Below are 22,404 nucleotides of genomic sequence, written 5' to 3'. Positions count from 1 at the left end.
CATTTTACCTATTGGACTATACAAGCTCAATGGATGCTTTTACATGTAAATATTGATAAGGAGGTTAAATCTGTCAATCCTTTAAACTTAATACGAATCAATTTAAGCAAACAATTAAGATGTTCCTTCTTAGGAACTAGTGGGCCTTTTGATGAATCCAATCATGAAAACTAGATATATTTTGGATATCAGAGAACAAAAATGGGGAACAGGTCTTTGCAGGGAGATACGCGGGCACTGGGCCACAGAAGTGCTACATCAGTAGTGAGACAATTATCTAAAATGAAGAACAAAGCAGCAGAAACAGAGTCTGGAAAATGCTGCACAAATGCTGGGCTTAACTTGCAGCTTTTCTAGGGCCTTGGTATGAGCTACTACCTTGAGCTTTGAGCATCTGTTCTGCCTATTCTGCGCTAAGTTCCTTGATGCAGTGGTGGCAAATGAGGGGATTTAGCATTGCCCCAAATTTAGCAACAGCTCAGTTCCATTTTCCACTGGGAAGCAGGGGCAGAAAAGCCCTTGTCTGAGCCCAATCCATGAGCCAGGGAGTCCCAGGGTCCAAACAACTGACAATATCCCAGCATCTGAAGAATAGGACTTTGAGGACTACAAAGTTACCAACTGTAAGGAAAAAAAAGGAACACCGCCACTCTGATGTAATCAGTCATCAGCAACAGACTAACATTAATTTCATAGATTATCTGTAATAATATTCACCTTTGCCTTAAGAAGTCATTCAGCACAATCCCTAAATCATTTTTAAAAACCCTATTCCATTAGTGCCTTTATGACTGTAAGAAACAGAAACTCACTGGACCTAGCTAATGCAACAAAAAATGGGGGAGAGGGCTATAATATGTGGGGTAGACTCAGTTCCTCACTATGCAATTACCCACTCCCTTTTTCTAGCATTAAGCAATGGATAATGATGGGCCTCAGCCAGGACACACTCTCCCCACTTTCCCAACCTCCTTTTCTGCTGGAGGTGGCCAAGTGACCCAGTTCTAACTGGTAAGATGTAAAAGGGAAGCTTCTGGGAAAGTTTTCCTTTCCAGGCAAAAGGCACAGATAAAGCTGTTGCTATCCCTTCCTCCTTGAACAAGGACTAGATGTTTGGAACTACAGTATCCATTATGTAATTATGAGGGGACAAATATATGGGAAAGAGAATCACAGAGCTGCCACTCTGCCATCACTGAGCCTCTGAATCTACGCCAGCAGCCAACTCCCTCCTGACTACCTACTTTGAAGGTAAAGTATTTGAATAGCCTCCATAACTTCAAGTATTCTCCTTTTCTTTCTGCTAAAACTAGTAGGAGGAATTCCTAGTAGTAGGAGGAGGAACCACTGAGCCACCAGGGAAGCCCGAACTTGTTTTTTAATGCTACATAAAGAGATCTGAAGTTACTCAAGTGAGTGTGTATTCAATCTGAAAGCAGTCAAGCTGTTTCAGCTATATTGGAATGTCCCTTAAAACTGTCATCTCCATTTCTAATTGAGAAATTCCTGTGGGACAGAAGGAAAAGAAATAAGGTCACTTTATGCACTACTTAGGAATCCCTAAAGGAAATTAAGAGAAAAGGCCCTAATAAATTAGTATTTTGTTGGTAACTGGGAGGGATTTCAGAGATGATTAAAGGGAAGTGTGGAAAATGCAATCTCTCTTATATTTATTTCAATTTTTAGAATGTTTAATATCATAGATTTGCTCCACATTGTAATCTTGAATAAATATATTAAATTTTATATTAGGGTGTCCTGATTCTTAATAATTACCATTTAAAAGATGAGTATTGGGCTTCCCTGGTGGCACAGTGGTTGAGAGTCCGCCTGCCGATGCAGGGGACACGGGGTCGTGCCCGGTCCAGGAAGATTCCACATGCCGCGGAGCGGCTGGGCCTGTGAGCCATGGCCGCTGGGCCTGCCTGTCCGGAGCCTGTGCTCCGCAACGGGAAAGGCCACAACAGCGAGAGGCCCGCGTACCGGAAAAAAAAAAAAAAAAAACCACGTCAATACACATGCTCTTTATTTATTTTCATTTACATCACCAAACTGTAGTTCATGAAAGCCTCTTCACGTACTAAAACCGAATTAGGTTTTTTGAGTGTACTGAATGTCTTTGCAACCCTTTTATCTCAGAATGGGCACTATGAATTATGTGGCACAAATGAATCTTTGAAGCCACTGCCTCATAAATCTGCTTAGGTTTAAAGTTATAATCTGAATTGTGCAGTCAGTTTTGAACTAAGCAAAATATGATTCCTCAATCCACTATCTCTTGGAATTTTAGAGCCCAAAGACCCTAGTGGTCATCAGATGCAACCACTAAGCTGATGCTGAAATTCCCCTAAGCTGATGCTCTGTATTCCCCTTGCTGTAACTTGTTCCAGCAAACAAGCTACTCAGTACTGCCGACCACACCAGACAAACTGTACTATGGTAAAACAGCTCCAATCATTAGCCATGCCTTTGGATGACTAAGCCCAGATCTGTTTCCAGAGGCTTCCATCCTCTAGCCCTGCTTCTGCCCCCACAGACACCAAGATGTTATCTTCCTTTCATACATCTGCCCTGTGGCTATAAAAACCACATTCTTGTTCCTGCCTTGGATTTGTATGTTTCACATTAAAACGTCACCTTCCCCTTCAACTCATGTGACTTGATTTTAAGCCTCCTTTCATCCTGGCTGCCCTCCTCTAACTCGCTAGGTTCCCAGTCATTTTTTAATACTGTATACATAGAGCAGAACACAATGACCCCAGTATAATCAGTTGGCCCACAGTCCCTACGTAGAAATGAATAATATACTTTTACTGTTGTGGTATTGATGATGTTATTATTATTTACCATGACAGGGACAAATGCCTTAATGTAATCTTTTTTCAAAAAGGATATTCCCGCATCTGTAAAATGAAGAGGTTGCATGAGACCAACAAAGGAGCTGTTTCATCAATTGCAACCTCATGCAAAGACCAATATGCTAAAAAAAAAAAAAAAAAAAAAAAAAAAGGCCAGACAGGGAGTTTCCTGGTTAAAAGCAAGAGTATGGAAAGCAATCTACAAATGCAATGCAATCCCTATTAAAATTCCAATGGCATTTTCACAGAAATAGAACAAATAAATCTAAAATTGTTAGGGAACCACAGAAGACCTCAACAGCCAAAAGAATCTTGGGAAAGAACAAAGCAAGAAGCATCACAGATATAATCCAGATTTCAAATTATATTACAAAGCTACAGTAATCAAAAGAGTATGTACTGGTATAAACACAGACACATAGATCAATGGAACAGAATAGAGAGCCCAGAAATTAACCCACATTTACATGGTCAATTACTCTAAGACAAAGGAGGCAAGAATATACAATGGGGAAACAACCATTTCTTCTATAAATGGTATTGAGAAAACAGGACAGCTAGATGCAAAAGAATTAAACTGGATTACTTTCTCATACTATATACAAAAATAAACTCAAAATGGATTAAAGACTTAAATGTAAGGCCCAAAACCATAAAACTCCTAGAAGAAAACATAGGCAGTATGCTCTTTGACATTGATCTTAGCAATATTTTTTTGGATATGTCTCCTCAGACAACGGAAACAAAAGCAAAAATAACAAATGGGACTACATCAAACTAAAAAGCTTCTGCACAGCAAAGGAAACCATCAACAAAATAAATGGGCAAACTACTGAATGGGAGAAATATTTGCAAATCATATATCTGATAAGGTGTTAATATCCACAATATATAAATAACTCATACAATTCAGTAACCAAAACAAACAAACATACAATCCAAATAAAATATGAGCAAAGGATCTAAGTCAACATTTTTCCAGATAAGACATACAGATGGCCAACAGATACATGAAAAGATGCTCAACATTACTAGTTATCAGGGAAATGCAAATCAAAGCCACAATGAGATATCACCTGACACCTGTCAGAATGTCTATTAACAAAAAGACTACAAGTAACAGAAATAACAATTGTTTAAAAGGATGCTGAGAAAAGGTAATACTTGTGCACTGTTCATGGGAATGTAAATTGGTGCAGCCACTATGGAAAATTAAAAACAGAACTACCATAATATCCAGCAATTCCACTTCTGAGTATTGACCCGAAGAAAACAAAAACACTAACTTAAAAAGATATATGCGGGCTTCCCTGGTGGCGCAGTGGTTGCAAGTCCGCCTGCCCATGCAGGGGACACAGGTTCGTGTCCCGGTCCGGGAGGATCCCACATGCTGCAGAGCGGCTGGGCCCGTGAGCCGTGGCCGCTGAGCCTGCACGTCGACCCTGTGCTCCACAGCAGGAAGGGCCGTGACAGTGAGAGGACCGTGTACCGCAAAAAAAAAAAAAAAAAAAAAAAAAGATATATGCATCCCCATAATCATTGCAGCATTCATCACAATAGCCAAGATATGGACACAAACTAAGTGGAGATATATATTTGTGACAACATGGATGGACTTGAGGGTATTGTGCTACGTGAAATAAGTCAGAGAAAGACAAATGCCATATGATCTTGCTATATGTAGAATCTAAAAAAAAAAACAAAAACAAGAAACAAAACAAAACTGAGCTCACAGAAACAGATTGGTGGTTGCCAGAGGCAAGGGGTGGGGGGGTGGGCAAAATGGTTGAAGAGGGTCAAAAGGTACAAACTTCCAGTTATCAAATAAATGTCATGGAAATGTAATGTACAGTATAATGACTATAGTTAATAATACTATATTGTATATTTAGAAGTTGCTAAGAAAGTAAATCTTAAAAGTTCTCATCACAAGAAAAAAAACTTTTTTAACTATATGTGGCAATGGATGTTAACCAGACATTGTAGTGATCATTTTGCAATATATACAAATATCAAATCATTATGTTGTACCCCTGAAACTAATATAATGTTACATCTCAATAAAATTTTTTAAACTTTTAAAGTTTTTCTAAAAAGTAAGAGTATGGACAGGATAGGGGAAGCTGGATGTCTGCCTACTTGAACACCCCCTCACCACAATCCCCACTTTCAGCTTTCTCAAATGTTCTACGAAGCCTTAGACCCTTGTTCTGAAAACCCAACCCCGACCTCATGATCCTCTGGAAAATGAAGAAAAACTTTCTAACTCAGAGTGTTACTTGCCTCCAAAAACCTTCAAGTGGTGAGACAACTGACATTCCCCAGTCCTGGGTATTACACCAACACCATACTGTTCACTTACACCTTTTCTTAACAGTAAATTCAAGAAGCTTTTTTTTGTTGCTAGTTTTTGGGCTTTGATAGCTTTGTTTGGTTTTGGCTTTGCAAATCACCTTCATGCAGGAAAAATATGAGGGGCCATATACATTAAAATCAATTTAACTCCATCTTTATTTAATTCTTAATTCTTTTCATTAAGAATTAAGAAGAATTAAAAAAACAAACGCAAAGAAACTTTAATAAGTAAGATAAGGAGCTCAAAAATAAACCCACACACTTATGGTCAATTAATCTATAACAAAAGAGGCAAGAATATACAATGAAGAAAAGACAATCTCTTCAATAAGTGGTGCTGGGAAAACTGAACAGCTATATGTTAAAAAAAAAAAAAATGAGATCAGAACATTTCCTAACACCATATACAAAAATAAACTCAAAATGATTGAAGACCTAGATGTAAGACCTGAAACCATAAAACTCCTAGAAGAGAACATAAGCAGAACACTTTTTGACATAAATCATAGCAATGTTTTTGGATCTGTCTCCTAAAGCAAAAGAAATAAGAGCAAAAATAAATAAATGGGGCCTAATTACACTGTAAAGCTTTGGCACAGCAAAGGAAACCATCAACAAAACAAAAAGACAACTTACTAAATGGGAGAAAATATTTGCAAATGGATATTTGCAAATATTTGCAAATGACAAACAAGGGTTTAGTACCCAAAATATATAAACACCTCATTCAACTTAATATCAAAAAAAAGATTAAAAAATGGGCAAAAGACCTGAATAGACATTTTTCCAAAGAAGACATATAGATGGCTAACAGGTACATGAAAAGATGCTCAACAACACTAATCATCAGAGAAATGAAAATCAAAACCACAATGAGAGGGAATTCCCTGGTAGTCCAGTGGTTAGGACTCTGCATTCTCACTGTCGAGGGCTCAGGTTCAATCCCTGGTCAGGGAACTAAAAGCCCACAAGCTGCGGGACATGGCCAAAAAAAAAAAACAATGGGATATTACCTCACACCTATCAGAATGGCTATCATCAAAAAGACCACAAGTAACAAATGTTGGTGAGGATGCAGAGAAAAGGGAGCCCTCCTACACTATTGATGGGAATATAACTTGGTGCAGCCACTATGGAAAACAGGATGGAGGTCTCTCAAAAAATTAAAATAGAACTACCATATGACCCAGCAATTCCACTCCTGGGTATATATGTATACAAAGAAAACAAAAACACTAATTTGAAAAGATACATGCACCCCAATGTTCACAGCAGTATTATTTACAACAGCCAAGATACTGAGGCAAACTAAGTGTCCATCAAGAGATGGATAGGGGCTTCCCTGGCGGCGCAGTGGTTGAGAGTCCGCCTGCTGATGCAGGGGACACGGGTTCGTGCCCTGGTCCGGGAAGATCCCACATGCCGTGGAGCGGCTAGGCCCGTGAGCCATGGCCGCTGAGCCTGCGCGTCCGGAGCCTGTGCTCCACAACAGGAGAGGCCACAACGGTGAGAGGCCCGCGTACCGCAAAAAAAAAAAAAGAGAGATGAATAGATAAAAAAAATGTGGTATGTATATATATATATATATATATACACACATACACACATATATATACATATATATGTATATATATGCAATAGAATATTACTCAGCCATGAAAAGAATGAAGTTCTGCCATTTGTAGCAATGTGGATGGTCCTAGATAGTATTATACTTAGTGAAGTAAGTCAGAGAAAGACACTCTATGTTATCACTTACATGTGGAATCTAAAAAATAAAACAAATTTATATTATAAAACAGAAACAGACTCACAGATGTAAAGAACAAACTAGTGGTTACCAGTGGGGAGAGGGAATAGGGGAGGGGCAAAATAGGGGTTTGGGATTAAGAGACACAAACTACTATGTATAAAATAAATAAGATACAAGGATATATTGTACAGCACAGAGAAATCCAGCCATTATTTGATAATAACTTTAGTGTATAATCTCTAAAAATAGTGAATCACTATCTTGTACACCTGAAACTAACATTATAAATCAACTATACTTCAATAAAAAAATAATAAGCTAAAAAAAGTAAAATAAGGGCTATAATATATGTCTAAAGAAAAAGAGGAAAACAGGGGAAAGGGATGAAATGGAGAAAGAAGAAAAGACAATCAGAGATACAAAACCTCTTCCACAGAAGCAAGAGAGGGAGAGAAGGAAAGGGGTAACACAGAGGATGGCAGTACATTGGAAGGAGATGGAGAGTCCAGTAGTGAAGCACAAATGCGATGTAATCTTGTTTCTCTCTACACTCATCCAAGAGCAGAACCCCGACGTCCTGGGCACTACCTCCCAGAGGTTCATGGTAGTGAGAACCAGCCCTTCTAGATGAGATCACTGCCCTTTCCATACCTGTAGGAAAGAAGTGTCCATCCCAACACCCAACATTCTTCTCATCAGCTCACCCACTGTACTAAGAACGCTGACAAAGTCTAGTTTATACTTTTCGGATTCCTGGGTTTTGTGGGATTTTCACTTTTCTAACATAATATACAAAAAAGCCTCAAATTTTTTAAAAGATAATAATTGCATCCATTAAAGATGAAAAACACATCTAGGGTCACATCTTCAATCCCTCATTTTGCAAATGGAGAAACTAAGGCTCGACACTGAGATGACTTTCCCAGGGTCTCATAGCCTGGCAAGGAGGTAGCCATGAACTAGATCAGGGAGGGAGCAGAGTATCTGTGCTATCAACATGAAGGCAGATCATTTTCTGAAAAATGACACCACTAAAAGAGCCTGAGTCTTTGTCACCTCAAGTTTTCTCCACCATACAGCTGTAGACTTGGCTCTGTCATGTTACCACTTCCTGATGTGGGGACTGTTTTACTTTCAAGAATAAATAAACAGTACAAGCCAATAAACTCTAGAATGATAAATGCCCTCTTATCTCAATATTTTCTTCCCAGAAGATGGAATATTACAAACAAGAAAAATTCTTTTCACCAAAATAATAAACATTTATTGTAAGACACAAACAGGACACTAAAGAAAGCCTGGGGTGATTTTACTTTCTGTCAGTGCAACATTTTCTCCAAGTCCTTGGTGCTGTCAGCCCAGGGTGGACACACAGAGAGTAAGGCTGGTGAACTGGTCCTAAATACCAGTTTGGCCACACTCTGAGTCCAATCGCCCACTGAGACATGGCGCTGTGGCATCAGTTCCACTTAAGCAAATTCCAAGCAATTAGTTTGCCTGCCTCAAACCCACCCACCTAGAGGCAAATGCAATGCCCATGTCACCAAAAGTCCCAAGACCCGCTCATTGCTACATCTCCAAAGAGTGTGGTCCCAATGCCCAGAGGGCCGTAATGGAGAAAGTTTCCCTGTTCTACGATACAGGTTATTTCTGTGAGGTAATACAAGCCACTCAACAACACGCAGCGACAGCCTGGGATCTCATTCTACTCCCCAAGGAGGTGATGGACCTTATATCATCTTTAGTCTTAAGTCCTCTCCAACTCTTACAGATACATTGAAAACTCCCATGATCCTGACCTCACAACTGAAAGAATCCAAGTCAAAAGACTCTTATTTCACTGATACACTGAACTGAAATGAACAGGTTATGGCCACTTATTGAGCACGTACTGTGTACAGCGCCCCATACCAGTGATTGCACAGGTGTGCCTGGGGAGAGTGAAAGGCAAGTACATCTTAACCTAAAACTGTTCTCATTCCAATTTTGTAGAAGTTGTTAATTCAGATTACTCCTGGCCTTTTTCTTGTTCCCACTCCTGTCCTGCTTTGCACACTGTTCTTACTAACACCTCTCTAAGAAAGTAATATGGAAAATTTTAGCTTAAGCAAGACAATTCAAAAGAATTCTTTGCTAATACGAAACTCAAAGATGATACCTGAATATCATTAACCCTTGCTATTGGAATCCCTTATTACTCCTATTGGTTTGGTTTTGTGGAGATGGAGATGCGGGAGGGAACATGGTCACAGATCACCCCTGACAGTACAACAGCATTTCCCAAGCACAGAATATTCCTGTTGCAGCTTCTAATTCCACACTTTGGGTCTCAGTTTTTCTGCTTAAAGCACAGGTGCTGAAGTTCCTTCCTCCCAATGATCCTGTCACTGTTCATGATGACCCTGTCTGCCAACCACATCAAAGTCTCCAGATGTTAGCTGGAAGACCTGGTGCCTCTTCTTGCCTTAAACAATCCTCTACAATAAATAGCCAATGCACAGAGAAATGACCTTTGTAATCTAGGATGCAGAGATGAGGGAACATGTGTGCAGGTGGGATCCCCCCCAGTGTAGGTGCACGTACCACTGGTGCCCTTGGAAATTCAACTGCAGTAGATTGACTAAGATGTGATCTTGCCAAAGGCAAGGAACATATTATGTGGCATTTGATGAATTCTTCTAGCCTTAGAAATCTGATTCTTTATTCTGTGCCCCTAAGAGACCTGAAATTAAAGAGATCAGCATTATTGAATTTTGCAGAAAACACAGCTATAGGACTGATGCATTTAACTTCCTTTACTGAGCATTCTATTACAAAGAAAATGGATAACTTTGATTCAAGAAGCTGGAGGAAACAGGAGGGAAAAAAATATAGCCAACATCTTCTACTAGAGGGTAATATGAGAAATAATTTATGCTGACCCTTTCCTTGAAGTGCTAACAGTTTACAGGTAAAATTTCCCAAGATTTTTTCACATACTAATATATATTAAGCCCCCATTCATGTGCATCACAAGGTGCCAAGTAGAGCAAGTCAAGAACAAAGGACAACAGAAAACAACTGGTCACTGACTTAAAATGCTTACATTTTGCAAGCGATAAGCTTAGTACCAATTGCTTAGTACTTCTCAAAGAGTCACCTGTTGGTGCTCTGCATCAGAACCACCATGACAGCCTTACAGAAATGCAGAGGCCTGGGTCTCAGCTAATGTCAATGGTTTAGAATCTCTGAGCAAAAGGACTTTTTTCCAGGTTCCCTAGAGATTATGAAGTACACTAAAGTTTGAGACTGCTGCCATAGGAGCGATCTCAAGTCTGTATTATTCAGGAGGTTCCACTACAGGCCTCAATGAGGGAATGACTCAATTACATGGGGCCGAAGTTTACTGAGTCTCGTCCTCCCATTTCCGTCTTATACTCAAGCTCACGTTCCAACGGAATTCCTTTGACTTTTAAGGTTGAGAGGAAATTGTTGATGTTCCTGAATTACCCTTAATAATAGCTTAGCCACACTTGAAGAGCTGAACATAGTAATGCTTGATTAATTTGGACCTGTTAAAGGAGAGACTGCACTCATCTGGGAAAGGTCAAAATCTACTCCTTTTTACTAGAGATTTTTTTCCCCTCCGTGGAATAATAATAATGTATTCTAACTCACAAACTAAAGCTAAATTTTAGATCTGGGCTTTTGGCCTTATGTGGTTTGAGATATGCTTAAAAATTTCTCAACCACGTCACCTATCCCCTGGTCCATCATTACCAACTGCTGTGAATTTTTTTTCCTCTGGTATAATAGGCATTCTGGTTCTGAATCCAAATAACTAATGGCAAAGAGAAAGAAATAATCATTATTAAAACACACAGGGACTTCCCTGGTGGCCCAGTGGTAAAGAATCCACCTTCCAATGCAGGGGAGGCAGACTTGATCCCTGGTCAGGGAACTAAGATCCCACGTGCTGCAGGGCAAATAAGGCTGCACACCACAACTACTGAGCTTGTGTGCCTCAAGTAGAGAGCCCACGTGCCACAAACTACAGAGCCCACACACTCTGGACCCCGCACACCACAACTACAGAGCCCACGCACCCTGGAGCCCCTGAGCCACAACTAGAGAGAAGCCCACGCACCAAAACAAAGAGCCCACATGCCACAACGAAGACCCCACATGCCACAACTAAGACCCAATGCAGCCAAATAATAATAAAGAAAATAAAACACACACACACATAATATGACAGGCACTGATTTCCTCAGTTCTTTCTCATATAATTTATTCATCATCATCATAATCCTGGGGTAGATATTATTAGCCCTATTTTACAGTTGAGGATAGGGAATCACATGGCTACTAAATGATAAAACCAGATATGATGCCAGGTCTCAGCCCTCCACATCAGGGAGCTGCCTTTATTATACCAGGCAGCATCTTCCTTCACTGAAAATACTTGAAGGAAGCTTCGAGTTTGTTACTCTAGGGAATAAATAATGCCCTGAAGAAAAGGGGACTTTAAAGTCCATCAGACTCAGTTTGAATCAAGAATGTGTTCCTCCAACAAGATGTATAACCTCGAGTAAAGTCACTTAATCTCTCTGTGGCTCTGTTTATAAAAGATAAACATCATCTATTAAAACAGGGTACTATTTATTCCCTTCCGATGAAAAGTACTTGAAATTAGGAAGTAACAATGTGACAGCCTCTAATATCATAGGTAACAGTTAAAAAAAACTGTAGCTCATGTTCTTCCCTTTCATTTTTTAAATATCAATTAAATAAAAGTATTTTTCTAAAATATCACTGAGGCAGCTCATGAAGAGAATGGAGAATCAAAAAGAGTAAATCAGGCAAGGAAAGAGTCCCTGGAGAGTGAAAAGAAAGTATATGCAAATGGAATAAGAATACCTGTATAGAAGGAAACAATAGATGGACACTCAAACCAAACTTCTTCTATTTGACAAATTTGTGAAGATCATGCTGATAGAGGTCCCATCATGTCTTGATGAACGCAGAAAGCTCACTTAGCAGCATCATATCATAAAGAACAGGTTAAATAATTCTACGTTCTCATATCCAGTAAAAGTTTCTCCCTTTAAGAATAAGCATGCCCCCTTGAAATCTGAGTTTTGCTATTGCTAAAACATGTTAAGAATCTTTCTTCATAATACCATACATCATACTGGACTCTATAGCTGACAAAATACTTGTAGCTTCACAAAGTCACCTGAGTAATAAGTACCACATCACCACACCATCAGATGATAAAGACACGTCTCCGTTTCTCCTGTCTTGGCGATCACAACACAATCCCTGAAAGGAGAAGTATTCCCTGCCTCATGTTCCAAGTGAGACAGGCCCTCCTAAGTCCACCACAGGCCCTCCTAAGTCCACCAGAACTAGAGAAGGAAATTCTCAGAGTTCCTCTTGTTCCTGAGACCAGCACACTGAGGGCTATTTCTCTCCTCCCTTGGCCACCATCCTGCTGAGAGCTGCAGTAGAGAACACCTGTTCAATGGCCCCACATTGTCCTGCTTGGCCATCAGTTCTCATACATCACATCCCTATTACCTGTTAACCAGAAACCTGAGCTCCCACATCATCCATCATCCCAAGTCTTCTGTACATTTATGACTCTGAACAACTTTCCTAACCATCATCTACGTCTAAACCCCTTCCCCTTATTTGTCATCAGCAAACACTCTTGTTATGGCTTGAACTGTGGCCCCACCCACCCAAATTCCTATGTGTAACTCCTAATCCTCAGTACCTCAGAGTGTGACCTAATTTAAAAGTAGGGTCATTACACACTGATGAAAGAAATTTAAGATGACACAAACAAATGGAAAGATATACTGTGCTCATGGACTGGAACAATTAATAGTGTCAAAATGACTATACTATCCAAGGCAATCTACAGATTTAGTGCAATCCCTATCAAAATTCCAATGGCATTCTTCACAGAACTACAACATATAACTCCAAAATTTGTATGGAAACACAATAGACCCTGAATAACCAAAACAATCTTGAGAAAGAAGAACAAAGCTGAAAGCATCATGCTCCCTGATTTTAAACTAAACTAAAAAGCTACAGTCATCAAAACAGTATGGTGTTAGCACAAAAACAGACCCATAAATCAATGGAACAGAAGAGAGAGCCCAGAAATGAACCCATACTTATATGGACAATTAATATGAAAAAAAGGGGCAAGAATATACAATAGGGAAATGACAAACTCTTCAGTTAATGATGTTGAGAAAGCTAGACAGCTACATGCAAAAGAATCAAACTGGACTTGACTACTTTCTCACACCATAAACAAAAATAAATTCAAAATGAATTAAAGACTTAAATGTAAGACCTGAAACCATAAAACTCCTAGAAGAAAACATAGGCAGTAGGCTCTTTGATATTGGTCTCAGCAATATTTTTTTTTATATATTTCTCCTCAGGCAAGGGAAACAAAAGCAAAAACAAACAAATGTGACCTAATTAAACTCAAAATCTTTTGCACAGGAAAGGAAACTATCAACATATGAAAATATTGCCTACTGAATGGTAGAAGATATATGCAAATGATATGTGTGACAAGGGGTTAATATGTAAAATACATAAAGAACTCATACAACTTAACTTTAAAAAAAAAATCCAACTTAAAAATGGGCAGAGAACTTGAATAGACATTATTCCAAAGACATACAGATGACAAACAGGCACATGAAAACATCCTCAACATCACTAATCATCAGGGAAATGTAAATCAAAACCACAATGAGATATCACCTCACATTTGTCAGAATAGCTATTATCAAAAACACAGCAAATAACAAGTACTGGCAAGGATGTGGAGAAAAGGGAAGCCTTGTGCCCTGTTGGTGGGAATATAAATTGGTACAGCCACTAGGAAAACAGTATGGAGGTCCCTCAAAAAATTAAAAATAGAACTACCATACAATCCAGCAATTCCACTTCTGGATATTTTTCCAAGGAAAACAAAACTCTAATTTGAAAAGGTATATGCACCCCTATGTTCACTGTAGCATTATTCACAATAGTAAGATATGGAAGCAACCTAAGTGCCCATCGATATATAAGTGGATAAAGAAGATGTGGTGTGTATGCATGTGTGTGTGTGTGTGTGTGTGTGTGTGTGTGTATACACACACACATATGTGTATATATACACACACATATATGTGTGTGTATGTGTATATATATATATATGTGTGTATAGTATATGCTCAGAATATTACTCAGCAATGAAAGAGAATGAAACCTTGCCTTTGCAGCAATGTGGATGAACCTAGAGAGTATTATACTACGTGAAATAAGTCAGAGAAAAACAAATACTACATAATTTCACTTACACATGGAATCTAAGAAAACAAAACGAACAAACACAATAAAACAGAGACAGAGTCACAGATACAGAGAACAAATAGGTGGTTGCTGGGGGTGGGGTGGAAGATGAGAGAAATAGATGAGGGAGATTAAGAGGTACAAACTGGGCTTCCCTGGTGGCGCAGTGGTTGAGAGTCTGCCTGCCGATGCAGGGGACACAGGTTCGTGCCCCAGTCCAGGAAGATCCCACATGCCGCGGAGCGGCTGGGCCCGTGAGCCATGGCTGCTGAGCCTGCGCGTCCGGAGCCTGTGTTCCACAACGGGAGTGGCCACAACAGTGAGAGGCCCATGTACCGAAAAAAAAAAAAAAGAAGTACAAACTTTCAGTTACAAAATAAATGAGTCATGGTTATGAAATGTACAGTGTGGGGAATATAGTCAATAATTACAAAAAACCTTTGTATGGTGACAGATGGTAACTAGACTTATTGTGGTGATCACTTTGAAACGTATAGAAATATCGAATCACTATGTCTGCACCAGGAGACAGTGTTGCTGATCAATACTTCAAAAACGAACAAACAAACTCATAGAAAAAGAGATCTGATTTGTGGTGACCAGAGGCAGGGGTTGGGGGAAGGGTAATTGGGTGAAGGTTGTCAAAAGGTATAAACTTCCAGTTATAAGGTAAATAAGTACCAGGAATGTAATGTACAACATAAATATAATTAACTCTGCCATACGTTATGTGTTAATATTGTCAAGAGTAAATCCTAAGAGTTCTCATCAAAAGGAAAAATATATATATTTTCTGTTTATTTAATCTTGTATCTATATGAGATGATGGATTTTCACTAGATTTATTATGGTAATCATTTCATAATGTATGTAAATCAAAGTATTATGCTGTACACCTTAAACTTATATAGTGCTGTATGTCAATTATATCTCAATAAAACTGGAAGAAACAAAATTAAAATTTAAAAATAAAATGTAAAAAAAACAGGGTCATCACAAACATAATTACTTAAGTTAGAATTAAGTCATACTGGAGTAGGGTGGACTTCTAACCCAATATGACTGGTATCCTCATAAAAAGGAGAAATTTGGAAACAGGCACACACTCAGGAAGAACGTCATGTTGGATTTATGTTGCCACAGGCAAGGAACTACCAGAAGCTAGGAGACAGGCCTGGAACAGATTTTCCCCTGACGGCTTCAACAGGAACATGCCCCTGTCAATGTCTTGATTTCAGACTTCTGGCCTTCAAAACTATGAGACAATAAATTTCTGTTATTCTAAGTCACCCAGTTGGCGGTACTTTCTTATTCAGCTCCAGCCAGCTCATTCCATTCTTCTCTGAACACCTCCTTCTCCTGTCTGTGTTGTGGTGACACGAGTCTCCTCTACAGTCCTCCTGAGGGGAAGATTTATTCCTCTCGCACCCTCCCATGCCTCAAAGTCTGGAAATGGAGCAGTTATCCACCTTGCGCCCATTGCTCCCTCTAAACCAGTTCTCTCTCTCTGCTCAAAAGCTCAGATCTCTTAAAGTTCAAGCCTAACACTCCCCCTACTTGTTACTTCATCTACAAATCCTGGTCGCTCTGCATCACTTATTGATTAATTTTTATTAGCTGTTACACAAGCTCCTTTCTGCCCCTACTCCTGTCAGAAAATAATTACAATAATGGCATCAACACTCTGGTGTCTCAGTTCCTCTACCTCCTCAAGTCCAAAGACTGCCTCCACCAAGCCCAGTCACCCATTCTATCTTGTCATCACCATTAACTGTACCACCTTCAAAACAGCCTCAAACTTCCCACTCTTTGAACACCATGTTCTAAACTTTCAGCTTGGGCACTCTGTACACATTCTGCAGCAATGCTTCGCTTCCATTTACCGAGCCTTCCAACCCACTATCATCCTACTTTCCCTCTTGATCACTCTTCTCATGTCTTCCCTCTCTTCCTGCCCAGTTTGAATTCCATTAGTCCTTAACTAGAATGACTGCCTTGGAAACACCTTTCACTTTCTCCCTTTTTGTTTTAGCATAACTATACAGCAAAAGCTCCAACTCTGATAAAACCCATCAATCTGCCTACTGTAGATCTCTGTCTGACAAACCGAATTTGCCAAAGTACGTACGTAACTATGCTGTTCGATCTCCCTTTAAAGTTATGACTATAAAAATAGATTTCGCAGCTGCCATCCCTCCCTATCAATTATCTACCATCCTCCTAGTCATAACCTCTCATTCCTTGAAAAGTTGCACCCCTGGATTGTGTCTTCCATCACATTTCCTGTGAGTTACTGGTGATCATAATATTCAAATAACTGACCCATTTAATACTATGGAATACTATGACATGTCAGGTTCTTGACCTATTCCTGACAATTGACCTTACCCTCAACCTTACCTCAAGCACACACTTCAGTGTTTATACCCTAGATTTTGTCATCACTGAGATCCATAATCTCAGTTTCCAGCATATCAATATCTAATGTCTAACTTCTATCTTCCCATCTCACTCTTTCTTTCATACTCACTCCAAAACTCCCTTGGCTCTATTGGGACATCCAGTCCATTGGTCCTACCACCTACCCTTCTCAAGTCCCTCCTGCACTGCTTACCAAATTTAGATACAAGATCCATCATTTTAATCACTCCCTGCATACATCCTCACCTAGTTGGCTTCCTTCATACTTATCTGACAAAGTTTAACACTGCTAAAATCTGTACTTCCCTGGTGGCCCAGTGGTTAAGACTCTGCGCTTCCACTGCAGGGGGCACGGGTTCAATCCCTGGTCAGGCAAGTTCCACACGCCACGTGGTGTGGCCAAAAAAAAAAACCTGCTAAAACCTAACTCAATATCTACTGCACATCTGCAACTGAGCAGCTGAATGTGGCTAGAGAAAAACACAGAACTATGCTGACTAATCTTTATGACCTCAAATCTCAAAAATACTGCCCAGCAACCTTCTACATTCCTCTGACTTTCGCAGTCCACAAACACCTCTTTTCATATCTCTCTTCTCTCCCCAAATTTCCATACTAGCTCCATCCTTACTGTTAGCTGAAATTCTTGCCTCTTATTTTCCTAATAAAATAGAATCATTTAGGAAATAATTTCCTAAATGGGAAGCCCCTAACCCCTTCTTTAATTATCTTAATTCCATTTCCTTACCCCTACTCAAAGACTTTGCTTCCACAATTATTCTCTCTTCTGATTGCAACACCAGTCTTCTCTTTACTATACAAATATGCTGTAATATGTCCCTCTTAAAAATACCCTCTTTGACCCCACAATCTCCCTCCAGCAGCTGGTCCATTTTTCTATTCTTATTTATAGAAAAACTCCTAAAAAGAGATGCCTGGGCTTCCCTGGTGGTGCAGTGGTTGAGAGTCCGCCTGCCGATGCAGGGGACACGGGTTCGTGCCCCGGTCCGGGAAGATCCCACATGCCGCGGAGCGGCTGGGCCCGTGAGCCATGGCCTCGGAGGCTGCGTGTCCGGAGCCTGTGCTCCGCAACGGGAGAGGCCACGACAGTGAGAGGCCCGCGTACCGCAAAAAAAAAAAAAAAAAAAAAGAGATGCCTGTGATAGCTGTCTTCAGGTTCTCAATCCCTCTAATCAGATGTTAACTCAGCATTCCACCAAGCTCACTCACGTCGCCAAGCCCAATCGTCAACGCTTGGTCCCCATCTCCTAACTCTCAGCAGCATCAAGCACAGTTAATCATGTCCCTCATGAAACACTTTCTTTTCTTGGCTTCCAGGACAACGCACTTTAAGACTTTACCTCCTGCTTCACAGGCTGCTCCTTTTCCATCTACTTCATAGAATCCTTCTTCTCTGCTAAAGCGAATGTGGTGGGGTGACCATATCTCAGGTCTAGACCTTCTTACCTAAGACTACACCTACTCCCCAGGTGCTTAATCTAGTCCAATAGCTTTATATTCTGTCTATATGATGATGACGCCCAAATCACCATCCCTGATCACTCACACTCTAAATGTGCATATCCAATCACCTACAGGACACTTCTCAGTATCGCCAAAACCCAACTCGGGAATCCTACTCTACAGCCTCTAAAATATCTCCTTCTCCAGCCTCCCAGTAAATGAGAGACTATCCCATTACCACTCCATTTATCCAGCCAAAAACCTAAGGTTACTCTTTGATTTTTCCCTCTCTCAGACTCTCCATAATCAATCCATCGGCAAGGCTGGTTCACAGTACTATCTCAGTACATCCGTATGGAATGAATGGATGGACGTATAAACGAGCAAATGTGAGCAACTGTATTGTACCAGGAGTAGAAATTATGAAAAACTACTCTTTACAGTCCAAAGATACAACCAGCTGCATGCATTCTTAACATGCCTTTTTAAGAACGTATGAGGAAATGAAACCTGTAGTAAAGATGCTGAGATTTATAGCAAGTCCTCACTTCTCAAATTTGGTCACTTCCCCTTAAATTACTGGTATGATCTGCCCAGTGCTACTATTTTGGGAGATCTAATTTCCCTTCTGTTGACTAATTTAAATAAGTTCTGACATGCTGCATTTTCACATCCTTGCTCTCCAAATATAACAAATCCCTAAACTTCTATAATCTATTGATTTCCAGACACTGACTTTGTAACTGCTCAGGTGAAAACCTGGAGAACAAAACTAATTAGATGAAAGGAGCAATAGCTTTGGTGCACCAGAGCAGAAAGACAATGAGCCCTATCAAATTATCTCTGGGAACAATCTCTAACAGTGGAATAAATATGGTATTTTCTTCAACTTCACATTTTAATGCAATATTTTTGATTTGCTTTTCAACCCAAATTCAATTAAAAATGTAAACAATTAATATTTTTAGGAATGAAAAACATTAATTCCCTTTTCTTCTATTAGTGCCTCTAAAAATGTCTTGGGTCATTGCTTTTTCCATAAAGGAGCAAAAATATTGAGCCAGGGTTGATTCAAGTAGCCATTAGCAGCTTAGTTTGCTGACTGTCATCCACACTCCTTTTAAGTTCTTTTGAGTTCAGAAAGGAACTACCAGATGATAAGTGTACAAACCATACACTTTAACAAAATTTTGTCTAAAGCTCAGGTTGTAAACTTATTTCTCACACTGACAAAGTCAGTCACAAGACAGTTCCTCTTGACCTGGCCTCCCACAGAGGTACCCAGAGATCACAAGGGTACAGCCTAGCCACCACCCCTGGAAAATCATTGCATAACACATACACTCTTGACAGGAAGTCTATGGTATTATTTTGAAAATATTCTCACCTAGGTAATGAACCTAGTCATTTACTTCTTTTTTTCCGTCCCCGGTATGACAAAGCTAATGTAAATGGAAAGATAAAGAAATTATGCTGAAAAAGAGTGAAGAAGCAAATGATTTGAAGAGGAGCAGAAACTTTCAATACGAGAAGATGGAAACTGTAGACCATCTCTGTGTGCACTGAAAGCATGACTGAAAGTGCTGCATGAAGCGTGCTTTTCAACCTTCGGAAACAAATTCCTGAGAATAAAGAGACACTGAAGAAAGCTATTAAGTAAAGCTGTGGTGACTTTTTTTGCTACAGTGGGACTTACGGGCTTAAAACTTGGGTTCTTGCATTTTTTATGAAAAAAATAAACAAGTCTATGCAGCTGCTTCCTACATAAATCATGAAAAACTACCAGTTAAAGTCAAGGCCCTGTGCTCTATGACTAATAATGTGACCTTGAATAAGTCACTTACTTAACTTCTCTACCTTCAGTTTTCTCCCTAGGAAAATGAACAACAAGAGCACCTATCCTGTGGGGCTGATTTGAAGGTTGATAATAATAATAGCCAACAGTTGCTAAGTGCTACTATATACCAGGCACTATTAAAGTACTTTGGTCGTATGAATTCACTTAATCCCTACAGCAACTGTATGAGGTAGATAAATACTATTATTATCCTTATTTTGTAGAAAAGGATACTGAGGCACAGAAATATGCTCCAAGGACCAGAAGCATCAGCGTCATTTGGGAGCTTGTTAGAAATGCCAAATTTCAAGCTCAGGTTACTGATTCAAAATCTACCTTTCAGTAAGATTGACAGATGATTCCTATGCAAGTTCAAGTTTCAAAAGCACCTAACTAAAACCACCTGGCTAGAAGTGGTGGCGGGGAGAGCCTGAACTTTACAGACTTCACTCCATAACCACTACACTACATGCCTCTTTGCATTAGAGAATGCTTGTACAGTGCCTAGCAAACACTAAGTAATAAATATTTGTTATCATTACAATATTTCAAAGGTGTTTTGTAAAAGAATATATATCTGCATATGTGTGTGTGTATATATATATGAAATTATTATATGAATTATATATATGAATCATATATATGAATCATATATGATCATACATGAATCGTATATATGATCATGCATGAATCATACATGAATCATATATATAAAATTATTTATATATAAATCATTATATATATATGAAATATATATGAAATTATTATCACCTAACACAGCACTGACAGGAATCTGACTCACAGAATTCTAGAACTTCAACATTGAAATGGAACATAGAGAGCTAAGAATTCAAATCTCTTGTTTTATTTCTATGGAAATTGATACTAAGAGACGGAGTAATTTGACCCAGGTCAACCAGTAAATTAGGGGCACAGCAAAGATCTGAGCCTGAGCTTCATAGGTCCGCAATTATGCAGTCATTACCAGCTTCTCTTTATTCCCTGCTACTGCGCAGGTCAAAAAAAAAGACAATTGAATAAGTAAGCAATTAGTAGATGCAAGTGGTTTCACATTACTGTTTAAAGTGTTCTGCCAACCACAGAGGCAAATTCTAATGTCTATGAATATAAAATATCTTCAAAATGTGTTTCTTCAGAAACCAATTGTTTACTGGCTCCACAGCAGATTTAGTAGATTTTCTGTTGGGTGTTCTCCTGGCATTTGGCCAAAGCATTGATGCACAATTGGTGTTGTGTAATACTGTAAATTTGGGGCAATAATGTAGCTAACCTTCCCTAACAAGCACTCTTTCTATCCAGCATTAATCCTTATCTATCCATCTTCATAGGAAATTTTTTTCAAGAATGACAATGTTTTGATCTTTTCTAAATTGCATCATATTCTCCCCCACAAACACAGGAGTCCCACCTCATAAATACTAGTCTTCCAATTAGTCCAGCTGAATTTTATTTTCTGCTTGCCATCTCCACACTCATATTCCTTTTGCCTCTGTAAAAACAGACACCTACGCTTGACTGTGCATTTCTCCTCATATCTCTACATTCTTCCAAGATTCTCAATCATGCAAAATATATTCAGATTATTCTTTGAGCAAGTTATTTTACTCTTTCTTCAAACTGCTCAAAATTCATTTCTTTCAAAAAGGCTTATCTTTACTACCATGAATTGTTGAGGAGACTAGGATTTCTTGAATATTGGGCATTTTATTAATCTTTACTATGTAATCAACAGTAAAGACATAACATGCATAATCCCTGGCTTCACCTCCTATACAATATTATCTATACAGATACCAGCTGTCCTTAGTCTTATTAGTGAGTTTTAATTTGGATGCTTTGTGTGCATGTTCACTGTTCCTTGACGCCCCTCCCACCTTGTGTTCACTGCTCTCTGCGGTGATTCAGGATTTGCTGCAGACATCTGGTGAGAAGAAATTGTTTTGCCTTCCTATTGAAAGTGGGTGAATTATTTAGATCCACCCTTCCTAGATCGTATCTTTCCTTCAAGTGAATTTCCTTAAGGGTTTAAAGAAGTAGAAAGCTTAATGTATGCTCAACTGTATTAAAAATTAACAGAAAAAACAGGAAACTATTCACCAAAATATTAATACTTTGGTGATCTAAGGATGTTTGAATTATGGATGATATTAATCTATTTATTTTTACCTTTCTGTACGTTTTGAGATTAATAAAATAGAAGATAAACAATAATTTTAAGAAGGTCAAAGTTGTTAGAAACAGAAGTTTGGGTTCATATTGGCCTCTAGATAGTAATTCCTAACACACTGGACAAACACACCAAAATTCAAACAATTTTTTAAAAAAATAATAAAAATGATTTA

Source organism: Orcinus orca, chromosome 3 (assembly GCF_937001465.1).
Source record: "Orcinus orca chromosome 3, mOrcOrc1.1, whole genome shotgun sequence".
NCBI lineage: Eukaryota > Metazoa > Chordata > Mammalia > Artiodactyla > Delphinidae > Orcinus > Orcinus orca.
This window is presented reverse-complemented; position numbering follows the sequence as displayed.